General features: G+C 30.8%; 1 non-coding gene across 1 annotated transcript; it reads right to left on the minus strand.

The window, feature by feature from the left end:
• Window positions 1–387: 387 nt before the first annotated feature.
• LOC128284488 (small nucleolar RNA R71) lies at window positions 388–494 on the minus strand. Its single transcript, XR_008274913.1, has one exon. It is a non-coding gene; the product is annotated as a small nucleolar RNA R71 (small nucleolar RNA).
• Between the last annotated feature and the right edge of the window lie 10043 nt (window positions 495–10537).

The raw sequence follows: 10537 nt of genomic DNA on the forward strand, positions 1-10537 counted from the left end.
CCTCCTACATATCATGGTCCTCATACTATGTATGATTATGCTAAACCCACTTTGATTGGGGCTAAATCGAGTATTGTGAGACCAACTATTACTGCAAACAATTTTAAACTAAAGTCGAACATAATTCAGATGGTACATCATTATGTACAGTTTGTTGGTTTGTAAGATAAAGATCTGAATACTCATTTGGCTAACTTTCTAGAGATTTATGACACAGTCAAGATTGATGGCATTTCTGATGATGCCATACACTTATGGTTGTTCCTATTCTCTTTGAGGAGCAAGGCAAAATAGTGGTTAAATTCTTTACCACGAGGTTCTATCACTACATGGGCTCAAATGACCGAGAAGTTTCTGTTGAAATACTTCCCATCAACTAAAACAACTAAGTTAAGGAATGATATCTCTCCTTTTGCTCAAATTGATTTGGAGACATTGTATGATGCATGAGAGAGATTTAAGGATCTATTGAGAATGTGCCATCACTATGGGCTGCCTTTGTGGTTGCAAGTTCAAACATTTTATAATGGTTTGAATCCCTCGACTAGGCAGTTAATTGATGCAGCAACTGGTGGAACACTGAATAATAAAACACTCGAGGTAGCTTATGAGTTTATTAAGGAGATGGCACTGAATAACTATTAGTGGCAACTCATGAAGATAAAACCGATGAAAGCATCCGGTATTTTTAATCTAGATGCAGTTGCTATGTTGTCAAGCAGGTGGAAGCACTGAATAAGAAAATTGATGGTTTGAATTTTTCTACGTAGGTGAGTCCAATGATGCAATGCGATGTGAATGGAGAGGGGATGATTAATTCAGAATGTTTACCCTTTGGTTCTAGCACGGAAAACAAGCAAGTCAACTTTATAGGTAACAATTCTAGAACTCAAAATAACCCTTATAGCAATAACTATAATGAAGGTTGGAGAAACCATGCAAATTTCTCTTGGGGTGGGTAAGGAAATCAAAGGTCACAACCCCTTCCTGGTTTTCAGCAACCTTATTAGCAAGAGAAGAAACCAAACCTTGAAGAGATGTTGGCAAAATTTATTTCGGTGTCAAAAACTTGATTTCAGAACATTGAGACAACTTTGAAAAATCAGCAAGTCTCGATTCAAGGGCTTGAAAATCAAATTAGACAACATAGAAAATTAGTTTCAGAAAGACCATAAGGTAGCTTACCTAGCAATACTGAAACTAACCCAATGGAGCAACTTCGCGCAATCACTGTTCGAAGTGTTGAAGGGTTAGTCGAGCCTGAATAGAAACTAAAACTAGAAGCTATTGAGAAAAATGATGAGGTTGAGGAAAGCAATAAAAAGCAAAAGCTAATGGTTAGCGAATACAAACCTCGAATTCCATGTCTAGCAGCATTGAAGAGACATCGCACAAACGAACGATATGGTAAATTTCTTCAACTCTTAAAAAATTGCACATTAACTTATTGTTTGTTGAAGCCCTTTCGCAGATGCCAAAGTAGTAAAATTTTAAAGGAGCTATTAACAAATAAGAAGAAGTTAGACGACTAGTCAACTGTGGAGCTCAATGCAGTTTGCTCAGCCATTCTCCAAAATAAACTACCCAACAAACTTAAAGATCCAGAGAGTTTTACTATTCTTTGTCTCATTGATAGTTTGAATGTTGAAAATGCTTTGGTTAATTTAGGGGCTAGTATAAATTTCATGCATTATAAGATGTTTAAATAACTTGGTATTGGGGAACCCATACCCACTAGGATGAGTATTCAATTAGCAAATAGATCAATTAGATATCCTAGGGGTATTATTGAGTATGTACTTGTAAAAGTGGATAAATTTATATTCATTGTTAATTTTGTTGTATTGGACATGAATGAGAACATTGAGGTACCTTTGATCTTGGGTCGACCATTTTTAGCCACTGCCAAAATAATTATTAATGTGGGAACTAGTGAACTTGTGCTTCGTGTAAGTAATAAAAAGATTACTATTCAATTACGTGATTTTGTAAAAGTCCCTAGTGAGCATGATCCTACTAATTGTTCTATTAATGTTAGTAATCATGTGACTCAATGTTCTTTGCAGGAAATCACTCATGAAAACATGTTGGAGCCATATTTTATTCAAGGTGACAAAAATCAAGTGACAAATGAAGAGCGAATGGTGCAACTCGACGAACTAGATGAATGACGAATGAAGGTTGATGAGAAATCGAGAAAACACAATGAAGAAACAAAGCAACATCATGATGTGTACGTAAAGAGGCTGAACCAATTAAAATGCTAGAGAGAAAGTACTGCTAGACAAATCGGATCCACGAATGTTCCCTTTGGAGCTTAAGTTAAGAGGATCGAACCCATTTGTGGTACTAAACATTTTTCCATATAGTACAATTAAGGTAACACATTCTGAATTCATCACGTTTAAGGTAAACAGTACTCGTTTCAAACCTTATTTTGGTAGTAAACCTAATAACGAGAGAGAGGAGCTTCAGCTCCAAGATCCACCGTAACCGTGAGCCTAAAAAGGGAAGTCAATCTTAGACTTTAAATAAAGACTTTTCGAGAGGCAACCCGAGTTTTTTATATTATTTTTTTAATATTTACTTTTATTTACTTTGATGTTCTTTTTAAAACCTTCAAAAAAAATTGATTTTTTTTTAAAAAAAGGTCACATGGTCTAGGGTGATCCATACGGCCTGGTGACATGGCCGTGTAGGACATATAGGCATGTCCTGGGTCGTGTGCATACTAGAGTGATATTTTTCAATTTTATTTCAAAACAGTGAGTTACACGGGCTAGAGACACGTCTATGTGAGACACACGGGCCAGAGACACATGAGCTAGAGACACGGCCATGTGCCTCACATGGCCTCGCACACGAGCGTAGAAGAAGTGAAGGATGATCACACATGGCCTTACACATGGGCGTGTCCTAGGCCGTGTGGCTACTGGGCATAAATTTTATTCTTTTTTTAAGAGACATACGAGATGAGAGTGCACACACGGGTGTGTGACACGGCCTTGTGGGACAACATGGACCATTTACACGATCGTGCATCTTATTTTAGATCGGGGTTTTCATTTTTTTTAATTTTTTTTCATTTGATGTCGTTTCTCCAAGCCCCATCCCCTACAACGCCGACCTCCTCTTCCGTCGTCGATTTTGATTTTCCTCTTCCCTCGTCCATTTTCCAATCTACTCATGCTCTGTCCTTCACCGCTGTCCCTTGCAACTGTTTCTTACCCCTTACCACCATTCGGTTTCCCCCCTTTTGCATTTTATTTATTATTTTATTATTGTTATAAAATAAAGAGAGATGGAGAGAATAAAGAACAAAGAAAATATGAAAGCAATAGAGAATGTACTTTATTGATCAAAAGGGGTTATTACAATACTTCATCAAAGCCTCTATTTATAGGCATAAGAAGTATAAAAGAAGTAAAGATCTAATTCTAATAACTATTAGAATTTAAAGTACATTAAAACTTTATCTTGATCATGATGGACATCTACTTAATAAGATATTCATAACACTCCCCTTTGGATGTCCATTGGTAGATAATGTGCCTCGTTAAAACGTTATTAGGAAAAACCCTGTGGGATAAAAACCTAAAGAAGGAAAAAGAGTACATAATTTATAATATGCATAATATGTTGCCTCATTAAAAACCTTACCAGGAAAACCTAATGGGACAAAACCTCGATTAAGGAAAAAAGAGTACAACGCGTATTTATTGCCCCTCATGAAAACATCACATACTTAAAAAAGAGTACAACGCGTATTTATTGCCCCTCATGAAAACATCACATACTTTCTCATATTCTACGTATTCAATCTTGAATACTAGTTTTTCAAATAACTATTTGAATGTATTACTAAGCATTTATATTACCATTCTTTTAAAAATCATGGTAAGGAAAATTGGGGGAAATATATTTTGATCTCTTCAGGAGATTCAACAATAATCATAACAAACTTTAATCATGATTCTTTTATAAAAACACAAATAGGTATTTTGGATCATTTAATAATCCTCATTCAACTATTGTTCACTAACACTAACTCAAATTTACCACATATGTTCAAATTATTTTAATTCATATAAATAAACAATTTCTCAAGAATTTCAATATGCTTCTAGCATCTTAAATCCTTCAAGGATTTTAATATAAACTTTGCTATATAGTGATTCATAAAAGGTTGTAACAATAACCATTAGATGCAAGTTAAATCTTTTATGAATTGTCAATTTAATAATATATCTAAAGGTTATTACATCCACCACAAAAGAATATTATATATTTTCGTAATAAATGCCAGGACCTAACGAAAAACTTCATATTTTTATTCCACTTTTATAAAACTACTTCAATTGCACATTCATTGGCTTTATACCTTTAGATATTTGGACTACTGATCCAAAAACTCCACGAATTTAATTGTTCTTGAGTTGTTTCTTTCTATTTTGATCAATTTATTCCATATCTATATTTCTCAATAGATTTATTCAATATCCTCCCTTTTATTTCATTATTTCAATAATAATATTGCATGCAAAATCATTGTCAACCACTTTTATTATTCGGTTCCACATTTTCTCGAATTGACATAACTTATCGAGATATTTTATTTTCATTATTTTAATCTTCAGTTTTAGGTACTTGAATCTCTTCTGGAGTTTTACTTATTAGTTATGTCTTGGGTCTCTTCTAGAGCACCCGCCTCTACTATATGACCATCGAAAAGAATTTTCATCTTTGGAACCGATCAATCAATTATTTATTCTAACTAATTGTCCTACTGGGACTTTGATTCAAATTAAAATATTAGTTGGTATATAACAATGGGTTATTCTCATTAAGTTTGTAAATACATCTAAAAATTAACTTGTAATGAGTTATCCTTGTTGAACTTCTGGTTCAAATTACTCTCCCCGAAACTCATTACAAGTTATTATTTCTCTCCCCCTAATTTCGGGAAAACTATTGGATCAAAATTGTACTCACAAATCATGTCATAATTGAATCTCGAATACATTCATCTAATAATATAAAGAAACTTGTAATTAATATAAATTCCCATATTTTTTTAAGGATTCACTCATCTTTGTGCATTGTGGTAGAGCAAATGGAACATATACGCACATACAAAAATTCAAAGATGAGAAATGTTTAGCTCTTGATAAAAAAACCCATTATAATGCGAAGTATTTATAACTTATAGGCTTGATGTGTACAACATGTAAACCAATACAATCTCATACTAAAATAGAAAGTTTTGTTTTCATAAGTAATGATTTAGCTATTAGTTAGAGGCATTTGATAAACAGTTTAGCTAAATCATTTTGTGTGTGAACATGAACTACAGGATGTTCAACTCTTATCCCAATTGACATGCAATAATCATTGAAAACTTGGGATGTAAACTCACCAACATTAGCAAGATGAATTACTTTTGTTGCATAATCTGAAATTAGCAATCTCGCAAACGACAGGTTGTGATAACGTATGTGATTATTTTGTGGATGCATCTACCAAAATCATATAATATCAAAACCATCCACATGGTGGATGAATGGACCCATATTCATTTCAGAAATGTAAGACATTAAATCTCAACTTTAACTAGTGAGTTTCTAAGAACCAATTTTTATTGAGAACAAGTAACAAATGAGAATTCTTTAAATTGAAGAATCTTCTAGTTCTTTAATGGATGTCTATATGAATTTTCAATTAATTTTCGCATCATATACGATCCAGGATGGTCTAACTGGTCATGCCAAGTTGTAAACACATTTGTATTAGTAAACTTCTGGTTTACTTTAATATGTGTTTCAATTGTACTAAATTGTAACAAATTGATAATTTTATTATCATTCCTTTCAATTTGTATCCACATATAAGTACTATTGTGACATTTACTATTGGAAATGTCTAAATCAATGTGAAGTATACAATGCCACCAAGTCAATAAATATAATTTCCAAATAATTATATGCAGTATTCGCTTCAGGGAATATGCCAAAATCTTCAAATGCCCAAAAATCTATTAATATCAAATTTTGAGAGTGGATCTTATTTTCCAATGTACAATAGGTACATAACCAATGCTTTTCATACTTAAGTTTTCTCTTTTGCAAGTTCTCATTAGTAATATTTTACCATGTAATTTTAACTGAGAACTTATTTTGAATACTGTAGAGTTATACTCATAATTTTTAAAAACTTGCAACTTCAGGTGCATTAAACCATAACGAGCTTTAGATAGAATTATCATATTCTATTGCTCATAATTAGATGTTTCACAGTCAAATATTTTGCTTTCAACCTTTTATAGTAATGATGACAAAAGTATATCACAAAGATTATAAAATAAATATAAATTAATAACTCAATCTCCTTTTTTTATTCATATGAAATATAATATTTTCCTCATTCACAATCTCAATATGAGATCCAAGACAAATATATCTTAAAAGTATGCATTAACCATCACAGATTTTTTGCTTTTTAGATATTGATATATTAGCTCTTCCGAGCATTCAACTAATTTTGTACTATCAAATATTAAAATAATATTTATTTGTTTCAGTACCAAATAAGATAAATACTTTCTATCTGTAAAAATAAAATTCATTACTACATTTTCATATCATTCCTCAAAGAATATTAATAGAAACAAAATATTTGGGCATATGCCACATATGGCCAATAATCTTTCATATCAGATTGATAACATAAATTATCTTTACCTTTTGAAAAGTTATCTTGAGAACTCTCATTGTTCTTTTATTTATTACTCCCACTTTTAGTGATCCATGAGTATATATTTTATTTTCTTTATGTTTACATTGACTTCAGGGAATGCAATAGATTTACTAAGATGAACTTATAAACGTCCCAATATATTATTTATTTCATAATCACCATCGCAAACATGCGTGGATTTTAAATTAGAACCTATCTATTCATGTTTTCATGATTAGTCTCTAATTATAATAAACATGATATAATAAATAAAATATAGCAAAATATACCTGAAGATCTTTAACTTCATCGTCATCACCTTGACAAATCTATTATTTATCCATGCTTGTACAATTACAAATCAAAGATTGGGAATAAGAACCACAATCTATTCTAAGATTGAATCGTTTAACATCCTGAAGATGAAGTTGTAAGGGAGAAAGTTTAAGGTGAAAAGGAATTTGATTTGAGGGACGATTTTGAAAAATTTTGAAAAAATATAGAATCATCGAGCTAATAACGTGTTATAAAATAAAGAGAGGTGGAGAGAATAAAGAATAAAGAAAATATGAAAGCAATAGAGAATGTACTTTATTGATCAAAAGGAATTATTACAATACTTCATTAAAGTCTCTATTTATAGGCATAAGAAGTATAAAAGAAGTAGAGATCTAATTCTAAAACTATTAGAATTTAAAGTACATTAAAACTTTATCTTGATCATGATGGACATCCACTTAATAAGATATTCATAACAATTATTATATTTATTATTATTTTAGTTTATTATTTTAACTATTAGTTTTACTATAATTATTATGAGTAGTATTAGTATTTGTTTAAATGTGTTAGTTGTTGATAGTTTATTATTATTATTATTATTATTATTATTATTATGTTATTACAATTTATTTTATGTTAAGTATGGGTTCAATTATATTTAGATTAATGTTCGTTTTTTGATTTTGATTTTAGTTGGATTCGACATTCGTTTTGTGGTCATACTTCTCTTATTGATTATGCACCTTACGATCCCTACACATCTCATGATGACGATTACTGATCTATTTTCATTTTATTTGTTTTATTTATTTTATTTTCAGTTGTTTTATTTTTATTTGTTAGACTTCTTTAGTTTATTTTTATTTTGAGCTATGTTTTTTTTTCTTATTTTGATGGTTGTTTTTATTCGAGTTTGTAACCTCTAAATCTTCTTATTCATTTGCGTTTATCCTCTTATTAGTTTGCTCGGAAACATGCACTACATTTAGATTTACCCACAATTCTATTTTTCTTTATTCTAGCAATTTCATCCATATCCAGGGCAGTTTTAATTCTCTCCCCCTCTTTTGATATTTTGCTTATTTTGTGCTTATATATGTTTGTACATTGATGACAACGTACATTTTAAGTGTGGGGAGATTGTTTATATGTTTGTGATAAAATCCCTGAATTATTTGTTGTGTTTAAGTAATTTTCTTATACCCTCCATTGGAATTTTTTTCTATTTGGAATTTTTATTGATATTGTCTTGGATTTAATAGTGGATATTTTGTGAATTGGTTGATTTAGACTTTAAGATACGAGAAAGTCAAGCATGATAAGTTGTTTTTTAAAAATTATAATTTTAGGTTGTCTCCCTGAATTGAAGTATTATCTTGAAATTTTAAATTTGCAAGTTTGACATCAAAACCATATTTTTTTGTGAGCTTTTGAGTCTATAGAGCATATATTTTTTTTCATGCTCATTTTATTATTGGTTATGAGTATGTCAACTTGATTTGTTATTCTAGAACTTGCTTCGATTATGCATGTCGAGACCACACTATTGATTTGATATACTGAGATGATAGAGGCACCTAGGTTTTAACCCAGTTAACTTATAAAAAGCTTACCTATTGAATTAATCCTTAGTAAACCCCGTTGATCCTAACACATTTTTTTATTAACTATTTAATGTTAACTCATAACCCATATATTTGTTATAAAATTTTCCCGTTTTATTGACTCCCGTTTTCTCGAGATTTGATTTGGTTAGTTACCAAACTATGTTTTTTTTTTTGAATTGTTAAATTTTATTTTGTGCTTAAAAAAAAGAAAAAAATAATAAAAAAAGAAGAGAAAAAAAGAAAAAGTTGATTGAGTTTGAATTGTTACTCTCATTTTGTGTTGAAAAACTCATTAAAATTCTTTATTTCTTGTTTAATTTAACATTTGATTGTTTTTCTATTTTGGTAATTTATCAACTCGATCTCGATTATAACCAATTTTTCTATCCTTTTCCATACCCTTAACCTAAGCCCCATTACAACCTTTTAAAGACTTCTTGATTAGTGTGTCATCTCATTTTATAGTGGTGGAAATTTAATTTTCAAGCAAACCTATGTTAATGACACTTTGAGTGATTAATACTTGAACCTTAAACACTTTGAGTGATTTGAGTGAATCTTTATTGAAGATGTCAATTCTTGTTGATTTTGAATTTAAGTAATTATTTAGATAAGGGGAAACACCTATATTTTTGTGCTTTAAAAATTTTGACATGGATTGTTTGAATATTTAGTGTCCTCTTATTTGAATTGCCAATGCATGATTGTTTGAAAATTATCTTGAGACATTATTGATGAACATGATAAATTGAGAAAAAGTTAACTTAAATGTGGGTTGAAGATTCAGCTTGAGGACAAGCAAGAGCTTAAGTGTGGGGATATTTGATAAGTGTCAAAAGTAACATGTTTTAATCCTGTTCTTAATGTATTTTTGGATGATTTAATCAATGCAAAATGATGAATTTTATGCTCCTAATCCTTTAAACTCATGTTTCTATACATAGGAGAGCATTTGGGGAGCAAAACAAACGAAAACAGAGCAAAAATTGGACAATTGGAGAAGATTTCAGGAGCCACACGGGCTGCCACACAGCTATGTGCCAGACCGTGTTGATTTTGTAAGTTGTATTCAAGACACGCAGAAAAACACAATTTTTAGGTATTTCAGGCATTTTAAGACCTATAAACACAATTTTTAGGTATTTCATGCAATCCTAGAGATAAGACGACATAAATCTACTGGATTAGAGTCAAATCTTAAAAAGGATCCATAGATCGAGTTAATGCAATAATAAGGGTTTTAATTAGATCAAATTTTAATTAATCAACCTAGAGTCAGTTGCTCTTACTCCCGTACGAGATATTAGTATGATTTAAGGATTTCTACTAATCAAGATATTAAGTGAAAAATTGTTTAATTCAGATTGATGATGACAGATGCAGTCTAGGTGGATTCTTTCCTGGGTATTGTTTTGCTTATTGCTTATTATTCAATTATTTTCCCGATTTTTTCTTTTTCGTGTTTTAGTTAATTAATTTAGTTAATTTTAGTTTAAACCAATCATTCTAATTTGTCGGTTAAATAATAGAAAGACAGTAATTACTAGTACTTTTAGTTTTCGTGGGAACGATATCTTACTCATCATAGCTATACTATTTATCGATAGGTGCACTTGCCTTTGTCGTATTTTTAGTTGGTTTCGTGGACATCAATGAATGTCAGGTGAGTCCCTCCCCTGACTCTCATATGTATACTGTTCAGACTGAAGAACATTTATATTACAAAATTCAAACTACATATCAGAAACCATGATGAGTATAGTATGAATATGATATGTGTATGACTATATGGATGATTGCTAAATATGGTATGTGTAATAGATATGGGATTTACTAAGTTCGAATATGTGAGGATTTATGTGTGGATGTTTGTGTTGCTGATGAGTATGCCCAAAATATATACTATGAAATATAGT

Source organism: Gossypium arboreum, chromosome 11 (genome assembly GCF_025698485.1).
Source record: "Gossypium arboreum isolate Shixiya-1 chromosome 11, ASM2569848v2, whole genome shotgun sequence".
Taxonomy (NCBI): Eukaryota; Viridiplantae; Streptophyta; class Magnoliopsida; order Malvales; family Malvaceae; genus Gossypium; species Gossypium arboreum.